The sequence below is a fragment of the Ursus maritimus genome, unplaced genomic scaffold (genome assembly GCF_017311325.1).
Source record: "Ursus maritimus isolate PB19 unplaced genomic scaffold, ASM1731132v1 scaffold_10, whole genome shotgun sequence".
Lineage (NCBI taxonomy): Eukaryota > Metazoa > Chordata > Mammalia > Carnivora > Ursidae > Ursus > Ursus maritimus.
In genome coordinates this window covers 22,437,343-22,456,408 of record NW_024423344.1, presented here as the reverse complement: position 1 = coordinate 22,456,408, position 19,066 = coordinate 22,437,343, and the positions used below count along the sequence as shown (strand labels likewise).

At 36.8% G+C, this 19,066-nt stretch overlaps 1 protein-coding gene across 7 annotated transcripts in view; it reads right to left on the bottom strand.

The window, feature by feature from the left end:
* CAB39L (calcium binding protein 39 like) overlaps nucleotides 1-19,066 on the bottom strand; it is a 112,196-nt gene that overhangs the window by 68,027 nt on the left and 25,103 nt on the right. For 5 of the 7 annotated variants that reach the window (XM_008706873.2, XM_008706869.2, XM_008706868.2 and 2 more), the window contains one exon: nucleotides 2,046-2,244. The exons of the other annotated variants lie outside the window; for them this stretch is intronic. The gene's annotated coding sequence lies outside the window, so the exon portion shown is untranslated. The remainder of the gene's footprint in view (nucleotides 1-2,045; nucleotides 2,245-19,066) is intronic. 7 annotated transcript variants of the gene reach the window in all.

The following is a 19,066-nucleotide window of genomic DNA, read 5'->3' as shown; positions in this document are numbered from 1 at the left end:
ACCCTACCTATTTAACAGAGAGAGAGAGAGCACAAGCAGGGGGAGTGGCAGGCAGAAGGAGAGGAAGAAGCAGACTCCTCCGCAGAGCAGGGAGCCCAATGTGGGGCTCAATTCCAGGACCCTGGGATCATGACCTGAGCCAAAGGCAGTCGCGTAACCGACTGAGCCACCCAGGTGCCCCGGCAATGGTTTTTCTATAGTGTGACTAAAATCTATTCTTAGACCATAATAAAAGTCAAACAATCATTTATTAAATTATTTTCCAGGGAAGATGGGTCCTAAATCCCAACAACCCACTCACAATAAACTTCTGAATTACAAAACATTTGCAAACTGGGAATGACTTGTTCTTTACTGTCATATTTACATTCCTATGGGCTTAAGAAATGATGCCACCACGAAGGTAATACCAGTGACTTAACAGTTAAAAATTAGGGGCACCTGGGTGGCACAGCGGTTGAGCGTCTGCCTTCGGCTCAGGGCGTGATCCCGGCGTTGTGGGATCGAGCCCCACATCAGGCTCCTCCGCTAGGAGCCTGCTTCTTCCTCTCCCACTCCCCCTGCTTGTGTTCCCTCTCTCACTGGCTGTCTCTATCTCTGTCAAATAAATGAATAAAATCTTTAAAAAAAAAAAAAACAGTTAAAAATTAAAAAATTATTCTGACAATTGTGAGGCTGTGTGCAAATCTTCCATTAGTCTAAGACCGAGTATGGGAACTTCTGTAAAGAAGAAAAGTTGGTTTGTGATATTATCTTTATTTTATTTACTTCTGACTTTAAGTGCAAGATACTGGTCTGGAAAAGGTTTCCCAAAACCAGCTGAGTTTCTTCTTATACATAAGTGAAAGGCATGGAAAAAAAAAAAAAAAAAAAACACCCACAAAACAAAACCTGTTCTACAGGCTTCTGTACACATAGAGGAAATACAGCCATTTTATATATTATGTCTAGGGGATAAACCCTTTCGAAATGTTTACTGACACTCTATTGAAGTTTTCATTTCAGCTAAGCTGTTCCGCCTTAAAGGACTCACTTGAATCACTAACTAAGGACATATTTTTTGATGCTGGTAGAGAGTAAATTAGAAAATTTGCTTAGAATGGTGCATCTCTATGCAATGACTCAGTTTAGCAGCTAACAACATATATTTCCTTCCTCCCACAGAGGAATGATTACGTGTCTTCCACTGATGCCTTTAAAAAGACATAAAAAATTAGTATACAATGTCCTATGTTAAGGTTCTACAAATGAAGTTTCTCTTGGAATGTGAATACATATTTTACTAGTTTATTTTTCTTTTCTCTGCTGTACTGCTTGCATACATATATGCATCTGGCTATAACGTTCTTCAGCAGAACAACAATGTTAAATGAGAGCCTGGTATCAATGATAAGAACAAAATAACTGTTCGAATCCTTAATTTGAAGTCAATGTACATTTATTTTGTGTCAAATGGTAAATTTGATATGTAAACTATCTAATTTTTATATTCATTACAGAACTTTGAAAAAATCATGTGTCACTTATTGGATCTAACAGAAGCATTCAACATTTAAATTATATGTCCTTTTAATTAATGGTATCATTAACACTTCTATTTGAATTATGAGAGAAGGGTGTAACTTATAATAATTGAGAATACCAAATGTCACAATGATTATTTTAAATTTACTGATAAAAGAAAGAGATAACTTTTGAATTTTCATGCAGTTGAAAAGGAAACATGAAAAATGGTATACTGCCACTATTTTATTTTTGGAAACTCTTTGTAAATAAAAACCCATTTCCAAAATAAGATATTCCATGGACACAGAATAGTTGGTAATGGTTCAAGTGCCTTAGGCAACAGAGAAGCATTGTTTTGTAGTTGTTGTTTTTTTAAACCTCTCCTAGTAACAGCAGTTCATCATGCACAAAGAAACAAGGTAACTACATGATTTAAAATGAATATATAAGCAATAACTGTAAAACCTAAGTGAAAACTGAAGTTTACCATATTAATTCCATTTCTATGAACTGGTATAGATAACCTGGCTGATACTCACCAAATGTTATAGAAATGTCCAGGCTTGTCTAAGCAACAAAAAGTAGACACATGGTGAGGTGCTGAAGACAGCTCTCTCGTGGGCTCAAAGCATTTTACATGAAGTAGCTTTATCTTCCATTTAATAGAGGGTGCCTCCAGTTACCAAAAGCGCTGCACAGAGAAGAGTTTCCACAATCCCGTCTTGACTTTCTCTCTCTCTTTGAAGAGTAACAGTTACCACCGGAAAACATTAGCAGAAAATGATCACTTGAACACTCGCACAGGGCAGCTGTAAATTTCCACTCTCTTTGCTTGCTCTCAGATTCCAAGCCTTGCTTGTCTCTTAATCTGTCACAGGCAGTTCTGTTTCTGGTCAGACCAGCTTGCTTCTGCCTTCTCCTCTCCCTCTCAAACGCACTCTTTTAGATACATACCACACAGTAACAGCTCCCTCTTTTTCTTCCTCCCTCCCAATTGTGCGTCACAAGAATGTGTGTAAAGCAATTAAGCTGAGGCAAATTTAAATCTTGCTCCCTGCCACCCAAAACAGCCTAGGGATAAACAAAATATTTTTCTCACTGCATTTTTTTCCCCTCTAAGTCCTATTGTAGCTCATGTATGGAGTTTTGTCCACAGATTAAAATGGCCTGACAGTGCTGTTTAAAAATGTAAATAAAAGTTTCTAACAAAGGTGTGTTGATAGTGATAATAACAGCTTCATTTGCTAATATGTTAGTTTCTCAGGGAAGATACTGATTCCCAATCATAATAAAAGTGTAGCAAGGAAATACTCAAGTATCATGAATTTAATCTTCAGATTTTAAAAAGGAAAATTATAAAATTTATATATTTATTATAAATTATAAATATTTATAATTTAATTTTAAGTGTGTGAAAGTTTAACGTATTTTAAAATATGGCATATTTTGAAACTTAGATCCAACATTTGCAGTTATAAAAGGGAAAATTACAAAGAACACAGAAAAATACTGACACCAAAAATATTAAGTAGAACAGCTTATTCTATTTATGTGCAAACCAAATATAATTACTTTGTTTAGAAGTTCCCCTCCCTCCACATACACACACACAAACATTGGTCAGGATGCATAATATCTCTTCAGTGAGAATTTAAAAGGCTTAAGAGTATTTAAAAAACACATTTTTTCATTATAACACATGTATAATTATAAAGTAAAATACCTTAAAATTATGGATCTCTGCAAAATTTGAGAATGAGGAATTAGGTAGAAAGCTAAGTGGGATGGTTGGTGACAGGCTTAGATGGCATTTGTAGGATTCTCTGGAATTAGGAGGCAATGTACTCAGCTTGGAATATATGCTGACCCTGTGAGACTGCTAGTCAGAGCCTGCTTTATTTAGAGTTTTCTGTTCCAGTCCCACAGCCTCAAAGGCTTTCAGGTTCTGTCTCCCACTGTATGTTTCCAATCAAAAGTCTCAGGCTCTTCTGATGACAGATCTCTCAATTACAGAACTGACAGTAGTTAGTAGACCTATTATGTTTTAATCTTATTCTCTGCAGAACTAAAGCATCTCTAAGAATATAAGCTCAAATAAAGTGCAAGGCAAAAATCTATAAATAGTTGGTTATTACCCTTAAGAAAAACAAGCAAATAAATAAAGCTTGGCTTTATTTTAATCTATATATCATGTGTTTATATTCCCTAATATACACATATATTGATTTAAAATATGTACTTCTTAAGGTGGTTCATTTAAAGTCACTTTTATTTATTTATTTTTAAAGATTTTATTTATTTACTGAGAGAGAGAAGGAGGGAGAGAGAGAAATCATGAGGTGGGGGAGAGGGGCAGAGGGAATCTCAAGTGGAATCTCAAACAGACTCCGCACCGCACCATGAACCCAGAGCTGGGAGCCAGATGAGGGGCTTGATCTCACAATCCGAGATCATGATCTGAGCCCAAATCATGAATCAGATGCTTAACCGACTAAGCCACCCAGGCACCCCTAAAGTAGACTTTTAAAACTTAAATATATCATTAGGTAATTTGGTTCTTAACACCTAAGAAATAGGCACCAAAGAAGACTAGAAATTAGTCTGCCAATTATTCCTTTAATTTGTAGTTTTGTAAAACTTAAGAGTTTTATTTCCTACTTAAAAAAAAATGTTAAACGGGCATTATCTTAAACCACCAGGGGGTGATTAGTAGTAAGTGCCTTGTATCTTCCTGAGTCAAGATTATACTCAAAGAGGGGCGCCTGGGTAGCGCAGTCGTTAGGCGTCTGCCTTCAGCTCAGGGCGTGATCCCGGCGTTGCGGGATCGAGTCCCACATCGAGTCCCACATCGAGTCCCACATCGAGTCCCACATCGGGCTCCTCGGCTGGGAGCCTGCTTCTTCCTCTTCCTCTCCGTCTCCCCTGCTGTGTTCCCTCTCTCGCTGTCTGTCTGTCTGTCTGTCTGTCACATAAATAAATAAAATCTTTAAAAAAAAAAAAAAGATTATACTCAAAGAGTTCTGGTATACCTGAAGAAACTCCGAATTAGTTAAGAACAGTGCTTAGAACAACTACGAGGTTAATTTTTTTTAGTCACTTTAACAGTGGAAGACGTTACATCAATCTATGATTCTTTTTTTTTTAAAAGATTTTATTTATTTATTTGACAGAGATAGAGACAGCCAGCGAGAGAGGGAACACAAGCAGGGGGAGTGGGAGAGGAAGAAGCAGGCTCATAGTGGAGGAGCCTGATGTGGGGCTCGATACCATAACGCCGGGATCACGCCCTGAGCCGAAGGCAGACGCTTAACCGCTGTGCCACCCAGGCGCCCCAATCAATCTATGATTCTAAGGCACAAAATAAACACAAGGTATTCAAAATATACACTAAGACTGACTACACATGATTGTATGTGTTTATATTGGATTTCTACCAAACACCATTTTTAAAAATGCATGCAAAGAAATCACAAGCTATGACCATATATTAACACACACAAAAAAATCAATAAATTTCCAAAGGGGAAATGGTACAAGTTTCATCCTCTGAAAACAAAATGAGAAAACTAAAAGTTATTTTAAAAAAAATTTTAACATATAAGCAAATATGCTTTAACCAACCCTATTAATACTTGAAAATTTAAAAGTACATTCTTCTAAAAATTATTTGAAAAGAGCAATTAAAAACTACAATTATAGTGGACTGTAATCTGTTTCAGGATATGATGAAGTAATAGGGACTGAATTTACTCTTCTGTCTTACATTAACTTAAAAACTGGGCAAAATCTATAAAACAATGGTTTTTGGACACTGGACACCAGGCAGCTCAGCCCAGTAATCCCTGAGAGAAGGGAAACAAGGTAATTATTGCCCCAGGCTACAGAGCAGGAAGGGGAGCCCAAACAGAGCGTGGCAGTCTTCCTGAGTTAAAGAGACAAGGGTTGAGAATTCCAGAAGGCTAATGTTACTAAAATTCACAGGCCAGAATACCAGAGGAGAGAGTTGCAAAGAGTCCCAGAGATCTGCAGAGGATTCTTTTCAAATCTTCATCTGATAACTGATTAGCACGTCTGTAAGAAAACTTCAAAGACAGGAAAAGAACCAATGGAAAGAATCAGGCTGAAGAATTTGCAGTATTCACACAGGACTGGAAATAGTTCTTGTTCCCAACAGCCAGAGTGAAGAAATTTCATAATATATGGGAAATCAGGCTGAATATTCTGAAAGATATTGCCTTGGCAGTGGGACCAAATTAGCCCTAGATTAAAAGTTGTTCTGGTCCTTCCTTATAGACCTTACAAGCAAGTCCAAAGGATAAAATTCTTCCCAAATAAATTAACTGCATCCTAAAGTAGAATTCAAAAATATCTAAAGGCATTTTTAGAAATCTAGCACATAGCATGAAACTCATAATGTCTGGCATCCAGTCAAAAATTACTAGGCATGCAAAAAACCAGGAAAATACAATAAGCCTTTAAAGTAATAAATAATAAATAAGGCATTCTATGACTTAAGGTAATAATAGCAAATTTATTTACTGAAAAGACTTGTTTTCCTTTTTAACTAGCTAGTAAGGTATAGAGTTTGTAACATGCAAATATGCAGTTCTTTACCAATGCTTCCTCCAAGAATTTTAGTCTTCACTGATGATCCTTGTCTAAATCAATCATTTCATCAGGGGTTGAAAACTGGTCATTTAAAAAATTCTATTTTTCTTTCTGCTATACTGGCTGACTTGTTTTGTAGAGAAGAGCTTCTCTTCAACTATACTTCTAATTGAAAGAGTGATAACGGCTTCCTTTAATGACCAATTTGGAGAGTAAAAAGCTGGTAACATTCACTTCCAATGGTGGCAAATAAAAGATTATTTTTGGTGAGGTAAGTCTTTCTCTTCTTTTGAATATCATTCAAAATGGTTCACAAATCTTTATATATTCAATGTTTCAATAAATTACAAGTATTATTCTTTTTGATGCCATCCTTCTAGCTTGGGTTCCCCCCAAAAGTAGGATCTGAAGCAAAAGCCTTAGGTAATATTATTTTTTTTAAAAGATTTTATTTATTTATTTGACAGAGATAGAGACAGCCAGCGAGAGAGGGAACACAAGCAGGGGGAGTGGGAGAGGAAGAAGCAGGCTCATAGCGGAGGAGCCTGATGTGGGGCCCGATCCCATAACACCGGGATCACGCCCTGAGCCGAAGGCAGACACTTAACCGCTATGCCACCCAGGCACCCCAGGTAATATTATTTTTAAAAGTAATCCAGTCACAATGAGCAGGATTGAGGGACAAGGGGAATAAAGCAAAGGAGGGAGAGCCAATATGACAGTGCATTAATAAGCTAGTCACCTGTTTAATCTGTCAGACTGAATCTCTTAGAAGCCATTTAAGCTGCATTTCAGGACCACCACTAAAGTGGGAGGAGAAAAGGGAGGAAAAAAATTTACCCACTGGCTTCATTTCCCATTGATTAAAGGCTTTCCCAAAAAGGCATTAATTCCCCTACACTTGAGTTTAACTCCACTGGACGTCTAGGTTGCACAAGTGTGGGTCTTCCCTGTGGACACTGCAAAAAGCAAGGGACTTACAGAACAGCAGGAAATGAAGCTGTGCGTGGTTATGCCTACACGAGTTTGCATAGAGCTGAAATGAGAAAAATGATTCCTAGAGGATATGCAATGATATATAAGAGGTATCTGTAATAATTGTGCAAATTTTCCCAGATTTGGACAGTGGAAGTCCTTTCAAGATACTTCCTGAATCCTTTTGATACAATTTCATTAATCTTTGAATTTTTATTGCTTTCTAGTTCAACAGAATGTCCCAGCCTCACTTTGTATTTACTCTGTCCCAGATCTGGAATGAGTCATTTCTCCAGGGAGCCCTATTGCTTTTTAGTGAGGTTTGGGTAGCAGGCATACTCACTGCTATGGACATTTCACTGCTTCTAGAACTTTCAGTGATCAAAGTTAGCAAATAAGTTTTAAAAGGTCATTAATTTATATTGATATTTCAATTCTAATCTATCATTACAGAGTTTCAACTCTCCTTTTTTATTTTATATTCATCTTCTCTTATATAAAAATTTTGGTTCTAATAACACATTAACACAATGATGTGTTTATCTTTCAATATACCTAATATAGATTCAAAATAACAATGCCAAAATTTCTAACAATAAAACTAATAAATGAAGTTTAAATAATTCTTGGCAGTTAACTTCTAATTTAACTGGTAAGGTACTGGCAAGTATATATGACTACCATTATATTAGAAAGTTCTTATGTCAAAATGTTGAATTCGTTTACCCGTTGCAAAATCAAAACTTCTATTTTACGTTGTTAATTCACGATGGAAAAATTTCCATAGAATGAGATTTTAATTGTTTTATTATTAGACAGAGACTTTGACAACCCATAAATAATGGAGTTCCATGGAGCTGTCTCAGTTATTGAGAAAGCAGAAAGGAAAAGTTAAAAATGTAAATGATACATATAGATCAAGCTGTGGCCAAATGACATCATGGTACACTAATAAGCAATGATTCTATGGTAATTCAAATACAAAAATGTGGTGGGAAAAATTATTTTTCACTATATGTGGTAGTATAACTATGCAGAATTCCAAATTACCTCCTACACCTTAGCAGTCACATTCACATTACTGAGTACTGTAAGACTTAGATTCCATCTTGAAATGTATCTACTGCATCACTTCACTAGTTATAAGTATTGTAACTAGTTAGAGAATTTTTTAAGGCACACTATTAAATTGATTAGTCCATCAAGGGGTACCTGGGTGGCTCAGTTGGTTAAGCGTCTGCCTTTGGCTCAGGTCATGATCCTGGGGTCCTGGGGTCCTGAGGTCCTGGGATCCTGGGATCAAGCCCCAGAGTAGAGCTCCCTGCTCAGTGGGGAGTCTGCTTCTCTCTCTCCCTCTGTCCCTCTCCCCATGCTCTCTCTTACTCTCTCTGTCAAATAAATAAATAAAATCTTTAAAAAATAAAGATTTTATTTATTCGACAGAGAGAGAAAGAAAGCACAAGTAGGGGGAGCGACAGAGGGAGACGGAGAAGCAGGCTCTCTGCTGAGCAGAGATCATGACCTAAGGCAGATGCTTCACCGATTTGAGCACCCAGGCACCCCCAATAAATAAAATCTTTAAAAAAACTGATTAGTCCATCAAAATAACACATTGGTGGTTTAAAAGTTTACTGTCAACAATAACAATAATTGACACAAAAACTGGTTTATCATGTTCACAAAAATCAAGATTCTAACATGTAAAATACTAAACACAAATACATATTTTTATGATTGCATTATTGGCAATTTAGTGGTACTAGACCAAACTATTGTTAATTTTACTTTATTGGTTTTATAGAGCTGTTTATGTTTAATGAATACATTTGTTTTTATTTACATAGAAAAAGCAAAGGAGAAAGTTAACTAAAACAATTGGACTGCAAGTGACAGACCCAATGCACAGAAGTTTAGCAAAAAGGGAACTTAAGGATCATGTAACCAAAAAGCCTAGGACTAGAGCAGTGGTTCTCAGCCAGGGAAGCATCAAGTGGGGCCAGAGATGCTACTGAACATCCTAAAATCAGAGAACATCCTCTATCCTAACAAAGAATTACCCAGCCCAAAATGTCAATAGTGCCAAGGCTGAGAGACCCGGATCAAAGCTAACTTCAGCTCAAGCTTCAACAGTGTCATTGGAGCTCTTTCTCTCTTTGCATTGCTTTCTTCGGTGCTGCCTTCATTCATAGTTGAGCTCTTCCTACATGGTCACAGATTACATGGCCTTGGTCCCCACGATCTCAAAAGAAGAGAAGCCCCTGGCCTCTCTTCCAATAGCTACACCAAACCTGAAAAATGGCTTTGGTGCTGCTAGTTTAGGTAACCGTTAATAACCATATGCATAAGAACAGGGTGCACTTACTAACCAGCTTGGTTTCTGAGTATGTTAGCATTAGTGAAAAGAGATGGACAGGCCTGTAAGGCAGGACAAAAGCGAAGTGAGAATCTCCCTATGAAAGAGCAACTTCAAGTCAAAAGTCATTAAGTGAAATGTTGGGTGAGATTATCTGCATATGATTGCACTTCAAAGCATATGTAATTGGATTCACTGAATTACTTTTTTGTATTATATAAAATCATTCCATAAAAAAGTTCAACCTGGTCGCTCAGCATCCACATCTACCCGTTTCCTACAGCCATACTTTCAACAATGGCCCTGCCTAACATTGGGCAAGGTTTCCAAATGTGACCAACAGTGCACTCACCCTTGCTCAAACTTGTTTACTGCCTCCAGCTCTAGTATCTCTGTTGAGTATATGCTTCTCAATCCAGTTTGAAGGAGCTCCTTAAGGTCTATCATCCTATGGCTCAATTATAAATTTAACAACCCCCCCACAACAAAACATCTAATAAACAAGGCAAAGTGAAAAAGTAGACACTGGCAATAAAAACTCCTGCATGAGAAAAGGGAGGTAAAGAAACATCAATTCGTAATATGTATGATATTTTGCTGGACAGGAAGAGGAAGCTTCCCTGTCTGGGAAGGGAAATGAGTTCTAATCTAATCTCTGGAAGAATCTCCCCTATCAACCATCCCCCGAAATCACACTGAGAAGGTCATTGCGGAGGGTTCCTGACTGGGAGCCTTCCTGCTGAAACTCGTTTTGGAATCACATGCAGGAGAATGGGAGTTTCCGGGAAATGGGAAATCATAAGCCTTTATTTCTCAGACTTGAATATCATTGACAACACGAATGTCTTAGATTCTCTTTGGCTTTGATCATTTTGCTTCTTGTTTTCTACTAACCAAAGTCAGAAATTGGTGAATCTGGACTCGTTGTTGTGATTTTTGGCTTCAATGCTCTGTCCATTACTCAAGCTCCCAGGTTAAACTGCTTCTTCCAAACAAATAAGGGTGAACCTACCCCTTTACATCCAGGATGCATCCCAAAAGACTGCTTTGTATTCTGGGCTGGACTGTTCCCTTTGCCCAAGGGAGAAGTAAAAGATGCTTGGGTCTTCAGGCTTCTCCTAGGTTCTGATCATATCTTTTCTTTCTAATCATATCTTTCATACCTTCTAATTGTATCTTCTCCTAGGTTTTTTCGTATCTTTCTCAACTTTCTGTCTCCCTGCTTTTGCTCATACTAATTTAGCTTAGGCCCATGATCACACCAGAGTGATAAAAAGCAAGGCACAGTGGGGTTGGAACTCAATATTCAAAAATTTCATCAGAGGTACTTTTTTTTAAAAAGGAAAGGTAAGAACCTAATAAAAACAGCAGTTTTACATGTGTTAAATGGTTAAAAAGTACATAAACCCTACAATAAATATGACACTGTACCTTGAAAAAGACCTGGCACTTGCTAATGAAAGTGGGTGTTAGAAGAGTTGTAGCTTGTGAGTTATTTTGAAATAGTGAAAATAGGGTTATCTGAAATCAGCTGGAAAGTTTTAACAGCAAATGTGGATGGAGAACACTCACGACATGTGGTACACTGAGATTACTGATAGGTGTTTGAAGCGTGTGAGTGTGTACATTTTGTGTATTCCTCCCATGTGGCGTGGTTTAGCAGCGTGGTTTTTGCATTCATGTAGTACTTCTCACAAATGAAATGACACAAAAGCAAACAACAAATGTGTATTATGCTCAAATTGCTCCCTAATACATCAATCATGTTGGAATACATTCGTTTCAAAACAAGTGTTATAGCAGAAATGACTATTACTTTTACCGTTATAAAATGTATGTATATGTATATGCATATACATATGTAGTTAGAGAATGCTAAAATGTATTGTATACCTATTGTTGCAATTCTGCTAATTTGAGTGACTACAGATATTTGTTTTTTTTAATGGCATTTACTTCTCTCTTATTCTCACTTCTTTTCTTCACTTCTCATTCACACTTTCGTTTCTGTTTTTCTCTATGCCTAAAGACCACAATATCAATACAAAGAATCACAGCTACATCTTCCAGTAGCCCAGAAATTACACTTGATTTATTCTTTAATAGCCTTTAGTCTTTGATAACCAATAAAAGAGCCCCAAAGCAAAGAACCTGGTTAAAGTCTTTAGTAGCTTGCCATGCTACCCATACACCATAGACATCTCTAGTTCTTCCTTCTCATAATTTCCATTTCGAACATTATTAACATTGTGGCCTTTCAAGTTGCTTAAAGATATTCAAACTGCTTTTAGAAAAGCAGAATATAGAAGAAATGCTATAGGAGAAACGCTTTAGAGGTTGCACAGAAATGAAGTTTAATTGACAGAATGAAAAACACATTTCCTGTGGAGCACTTGAAACTAATGTTAACACTGCATGTCCACTATATTTCAACAATAAAGATTTTTTAAAAACCACACCCATATATCTAATTGTACACTAATTGCTGATCCTTGGCCAAATTTGGAAATCTTTAAAAGGTCTTCTAATTAACTTCAACAAGATAACGAAACTCAGTTATTCTGGTTTCTCTCTGATACTCCGGTGCTGCCCATCTCCTGTTTTTGTTTTGTTTTGTTTCGTTTTGTTTTTAGGAAGGAGGAAGCTGAATAACAAAAATCAGGCGACACCCTTATTCCTACTGGCTGTATTTCCAAAAACACCAGAGTAGTCTCTCAAAGCTGAGATGGTCGTGGTTTTTCTCACTGTTGCAGCACTACTCTGGCCCCCTGCTGGTACTGAGCTGCAGTGGCACCTGCAATTTTAGCTCCAGCATTAAGATCTACTATGCCAGTCCAAGGAATTACTGCTTTGTTTCCCAGATGCTAAGATAGTATCATCTACAGCTATATCTACTTAGCAATAAATAGACATAGATATATAGCCTCCGAGGGCCTTTATGTGATAAGTTATTCTGAATATTCTTCAAATATCAAGTGGCTTAGTTTCATGACTATTGTCTCTTTAGTATTAAGCAGTCTCTTTGGTATTAGACAGACCTGGATTTGAATGACAATTGATCATGTGTAAGTATCATATCTTTAAACTGGAGATAACAAGACAGCCCCAGGACTGGTTGTCAGGATCAAGTGAAGTAATATGCACATGTGCCTGGGATTTAGTTAAGCGCTAAATGTTAACATTTTTCTACCCATATAATAAAAAACAAACTCTAGCCCATATTAAAAGTACATCAGTCCACTTGGGGTTGCCCTGTCACTACTCTGGAATGAGACAGATCCACTGGAGGACTCACAAGCAGTGAGTCATCAACCTTGTTTATTAAACGCTTAATAGATACAAAGTGCTATACTAGGTGCTCCAGACATACACATACCCACATGCCAATAAGCCATTAACTATGTGTTTAAGGATTTTTTAATTTGCCTTATATATCAACCAGACCAAAATAATTCCACTAAAAGAATTCTGGATGCAACATTTTAGAAAAGCGTGAGATAGGGATAATACAGAAACCCTGGATTTTAGCCTAGTTTCATCACTTGCTTGCCTTGTGCCCAAGTCAATTAATATCTCTAAGCTTTGTTCTATATATTTAGGTAGGAATACTCCATCTATCTCTCACAGGCTTATGGAAATTTTATATTACACAGACATATTAAGTAAATAACTAAACAAATCAGTAAACTAGAAAAGTAGTTAAATGGAATGCGTTTAAAAAATAAACTCTTTTTTTATGACTTAACCCTTAACTCAAACTAGAAAAACTTCCAGAAGCCACTATCGTTGGCTACACCACAATAGCACTAAAGGAACAAGGCAAAAAATTTCTATCTCATATCAGATTATTCTAACCAAAAGATAGAGCTGAAGTGGTGGCAAGGGAAATGGGACTATTAGCCAAATGACCTCAGTAAAAAATTACAAGCAATCTCAAATGTTCCAGAAGCGTAAATTTGAAATTAATATTAAATTACCAAGGAGATGCTCTATAATAATGCTTTATTTCACATTTGGTTAATCTATAACTTTTATTTCAGCAAATACTTTTGGATAGTTTCTATGTGACACAAAGTAGTTTTCGTAATGAACTTCAATTAATACTGTCAGTACTGTCAGAGTTGTTTTAGCTTATATGATGCTTTGGTAAGAGTCAGAAAAAGGGACGGCTGCAGTCAAGCAGATGCACAGATTAACCAGCAAATAGAACCTTCATGTAAAGAACAGGTAACCCGCCCTCCAGGCAGATGCAGTTCTGCACCAGCCTGGCACACATTTTGGTATGGGGAAGGGGAAATGTGAGCTGGATTTCAGGCCCTACTCACTCCATTGGCAGGAGTTTTTGGACAGCACACAAACCATACAACTAAATGTAATAGCCCTAGATAACCTTATAATGGCAAGGCTCTGTCACAACTTTCTATCACTTAAAGGTACAGGATTCAGGGGCACCTGGCTGGCTCAGTCGGCAGAGCAAGTGAGTCTTGATCTTAGGGTTGTGAGTTCAAGCCCCATGCTGGGTGTAGAGACTATGTAAAAATAAAATCTTTAAAACAAAACGTACAGGATTCATTCATCCAACCATCTGAGGGCAATACAGTCTATGAGGATATAGGTCAGAAAAAGGAATTTATATTCTAATAGGGGATATAAGACATGTACCAAAAATAACTATAGTGTAAGATGAAAAGTTATGAATCACAAAGGAAAAGACCAATGAAATAGCATAAATAGTCAGATGAACAAAAAAAAAATGTATACCTTGAAGAATCAGAGAATGTTTCATAGAGAAGGTGGCACTGGAACTCAGTTGTGAATGACGGATATGATTTGGTCATGTGCAAATAGGAACAGAGGATTAGGAAGTGCAAGATGTAAATAATAAACAATTTAGTTTATCAGATGCCAATGCTATGGATGACTGTAGTTAAAAAAAAAAAAAGGAAAAACAGGTTGGAGTCAAATTATGGAAAGCCTTAATAGTAGGCTAATGAATTTAACTGTTAATTTGTGGGCAAAAGGGAGCCATGATGTGATCAAATCTCTATTTCATGAGCATGAATTTGGAGGTGTGTAAGAAGAATCAAAAGGGCAGAGAAACAGTAGGTGATGAAATTAAAGGCAACTGCCATAGTCCAGGATGACAGTGAAGGTAACTTAGCAGGGGATGAGAGGAATATGTGAGTATCAGGGACGACAGGTTTGACAACTGAATAAATGTAAATGGTAATTAAGAAAAGAGTTAGGATGACAATGAGTTTCCTTGTTTTCCATGTGAAAGAGTAGACTGGTAATATCTTAAAAGAAATACGGACCACAGGAGGGAAAAAAAATAATAAAATAACCAGTTGCTCGATATGTAACAAGTTTGAAGTGCCAGCAAGACTTCTGGATATAGATGCCTGTAGGCACTTGAACATACAGAACTAGAACTTGGAGAGAAAACAGAACTAGAGCAATACATCTGGGGGTCACCCATTCTGCCAATGGAGTACAAGAGAGATCAAAAGAGAGCCAAGGACAAAACTTTAGGGAGCACTTACAAGGAGAGAGAGAAAAAGTAGTGGCTAAAAAAACAGCAGTTAGAGAGGGAAAGAAGAACCAGAAAAATATACTATCCCTATGACCAAGAGAAGAGAACTTCAAAAATGTGGAGGGTTCAACAATACCGAATGCTGCAGGGTAGTGATGAACATCCTGCCTAAACCTGTAATCTAATTTCTCAGACCCTCTTTCGATTCTTAGAAAGCAAAGTATTGGGGGGGAAAAGGATCTTCAGAAAACCACTAAAAACAAGGAAAGGGATCTGTTAAGAATTCATATTTCCCTAAAATCCTAAAGACACAGGCTGATAGAGAGACCAAAGCTAGGCTGGGACCACCGTGGCATACTGCAGTACAGTAAGCATTAGCAGGCAGAGCGCTCCAAGGCAGTCTTCCTGGGGAAGCTGGTAATACTGGCTCTGATCCAGGTAGCACAGCTCAACGACCATGCCTAGAAGACTGGATGAGAGGCTGGAGTCTTAGTAGTGCCAAGCCACACAAGAGTCAAGGACAAAATCAGGAACGCAAGAGGTTAAGGACTGGAGGCACAAGCATATAATACTGTTTCCAGGTGCCTGATAAGGAATGGAAGGAGAACTTGAAGGGCTAAAGAAAGGGGGTTTTGTTTGCTCTTTTTTTTTTTTTTTTAACTTTGAATTCTCAGTAGATTGAGTGGGACAGATAGGAGGGAGATGCAAGATGAGAAGGGGATAATCAATGGGGTGAGATTCTTGAGCTCACAGTGGAAGAAAGGATCAAGAATGTAAGTGAAAGTTTAACATCGGAGAAGAATGATACATGTTTTTCTAAAATGAGAAGGAAAGATAAAGTTCGAATAAAGAAACTCAAAGTAAAGACGAACGATGTTAGGGAGCACAAATTTGCTTTAATTTTCTCAGAAAAGAAGGACTCAAGGTCATCTGAAAAGAATGAGGGCAGAGTAATAGAATGTGCCTTTAAGCAGAGTAAAAACTGATCTTATAAAAAAAAACATATAAATATAGTCAGAGGAAAAGCTAAAGGCTATGATTCATGTATACCAATTCTAAGTTTAATAGTTACAATTCCACTTCTTTCCAAAAAATATAACCACGCTAAGTGAAATGCATGCTATGATTTTCTTCCAACTTCTCAATTCAAGGAATAACAAAGGATGAGGTAAGGAAGAATTAATGGAACCCTAAGATACAATCTATAACTAGCATCATAAGCAACAAAAATGGGCTTAGTGCTATAACCACTATTAAATGGTAATAATTCTCATATTTCTCTGCCCTTCTTTGCTGGATCTGTTTTCTGTTTTCTCCATAGTTGATGCTTTTGTGAAAAGTTCTTGCTCGAATGAGTTAAGTACACAATATATCTTTTAATAAAAGAACAACCCCCACGCTACTGAGAGCTAATGCACATTCTCTCTTCATAAGGTATGTCATCTTCCAATTTTCCAAGTTTTTACAAACTCACTTTTCTACTAATTATCAAAATCAGAACTAACAAAAATGTTATGTTGGAAAATCACATTATAAACCTGTTATAAATCTTTAAAAGTACAATTTGTGAGCTAGCACTCTGGAGCCAAGAACAACAACAGGATCAGAAAGGACAAAGAAAGAAATAGACTGAGTAAAGGGACAGAAAACCTTGAGTTACAAATTACTCATTTTAAAATGTCAAGGGACCAGCCATCCAAAAAAAAATGAAATCTTGCCATTTGCAATGACATGGATGGAACTAGAGGGTATCATGCTAAGTGAAATAAGTCACTCAGAGAAAAGACAATTATCATATGATCTCACTCATATGTGGAATTTAAGAAACAAAACAGAGGATCATAGGGGAAGAGAGGAAAAAATAAGACATAACCAGAGAGGGAGACAAACCATAAGAGACTCTTGATCACAGGAAACAAACTGAGGGTTGCTTGAGGGGAGAGAGGGTGGAAGGATGGGGTAACTGGGACATTAAGGAGGGCATGTGATGTAATGCGCACTGGGTATAAGACTGATGAATCACAGGCCTGTATCTCTGAAACCACTAATATATTATATGTTAATTAATTGAATTTAAATAAAAAATGTAAAAAAATAAAATGTCAAGGGAAACTAGTCTCAAAGCATCTCTTTCTACATGCTTATGAAGCATGTTAATAATGGAAAGGACTTTTATTTTTTATTTATTTATTTTTTTAAGATTTTATTTATTTATTTGACAGAGAGAGAGGCAGCGAGAGAGGGAACACAAGCAGGGGGAATGGGAGAGGTAGAAGCGGGCTTCCCGTTGAGCAGGGAGCCCGATGCAGGGCGATGCAGGACTTGATCCCAGAATGCTGGGATCATGACCTGAGCTAAGGCAGATGCTTAACGACTGAGCCACCTACGTGCCCCTGGAAAGGACTTTTAGACAAAATGTTTAATTTTCAGATTCAAACACGGCCATTTATGGCAAACAAACACACAGCATTTATAGTAAAACATATTCAGGTAATTTATCAAATGGAAAAATATCTATAAAGTTAATTTTGTAATTATAGTTGGATTCCATTATCATAACTCTAAAAACTTACAACACATGATCTGGAGTAGGAAAAATACTTACAATCTATTATTAACTATTAATCAAAGAAAAATATCTTTAATAAATGCAAACACAAAATTGCATCGGTTTTACAAAATAAGCATTTACTTTCTTTGCTTTATTGATTCTTTTAAAATGTATCTTTTTGCATTTTGATTTCAAAATAAATGCTCATTGTAGAAAAAAAAATCTATTTTACATGCTTCTCTATTGCTTGAAAAATCTCCTGCCTTCTGCTTCTCTAATTCCACTCCCCAAAGTTAACCACTGTTAACAGTTTAGTTCTGTTCTTTCATTTCTTCCAGACATACACAGACATGCTTTGTTTAAATACATACATAGTTTTAAAAACTGGTTTCATACCATACATTCTGCTTTATAAGTTATTTTTGTTTCTTAATAGTAGATCCTGGTTTCCTTACATGCCAGATTTAGCAGAACTTTTTAGATTTAGATTTTTAAGAAGCTGCATGGTGTTCCTTAATATTGGTGCACCATGATTTATTTAACCATTTCTCTATATGTAGATAGTCAGGTTGATGCTGCTTCATTTTTTTCATTCCTATTTTATAATCTTTTCAAAACTTATTCAGGGATAATGTAAGCATAAATTAGAATCTAAAAATCACGACGCTAGTTCTCCTTTGAAAGAAGTTATAAAATGATCATCTAGGGGCGCCTGGGTGGCACAGCGGTTAAGCGTCTGCCTTCAGCTCAGGGCGTGATTCCGGCGTTGTGGGATCGAGCCCCACATCAGGCTCCTCCGCTATGAGCCTGCTTCTTCCTCTCCCACTCCCCCTGCTTGTGTTCCCTCTCTCGCTGGCTGTCTCTATCTCTGTCGAATAAATAAACAAAATCTTTAAAAATAAAAAAAAATGATCATCTAATAGCAATAAACTTTTTAAAATTTTAAATAAAGTTATTAAGCTTTTCATAGCTTAATAAAGTTATCAGCTTTTCATAGCTGATAAACATATACAAATGTTGTTACTGTTTTCAATACAATATTACATCAATAATTCTGAAGACTTAGACATGCAACTGGTTTTCAAACTAACTACACATTATAGCCTAATTCCCCACTATTCAATTATATTTAACAACTTTTTATTGGCATTTTTACAAGCCTACTGTAGTACCAAGCTCCCTAAAAAATTCAAAAGAAGTCTGTGACAAAGGACCTGCCTTCAAGGAGCTTAAGACTCTTGGGGGAAAAACACAACAAAGTTATCTGTACGAAATAATTACACGAGAATATAAAGACTGAAGAAAACGTAAAAGGAAGAGGAAATAATCAAGGGACCAAGTATCATAAGCTAGAATACAGGTATTACCTAGTAAGGAGAGAAAAGGTAAAGGGTTAATGGAAGAAATGGGAATTTAGATGCACTTTGAAAAAGTATTAGAATTTGGATAGTAAGATAGAGGAGGAAGATATTTCCAGCAAGGGGAAATGTTTTAGCAAAAACATGACTGGACTGAAAGAAGAAAAGGAAATGGGAAAGAG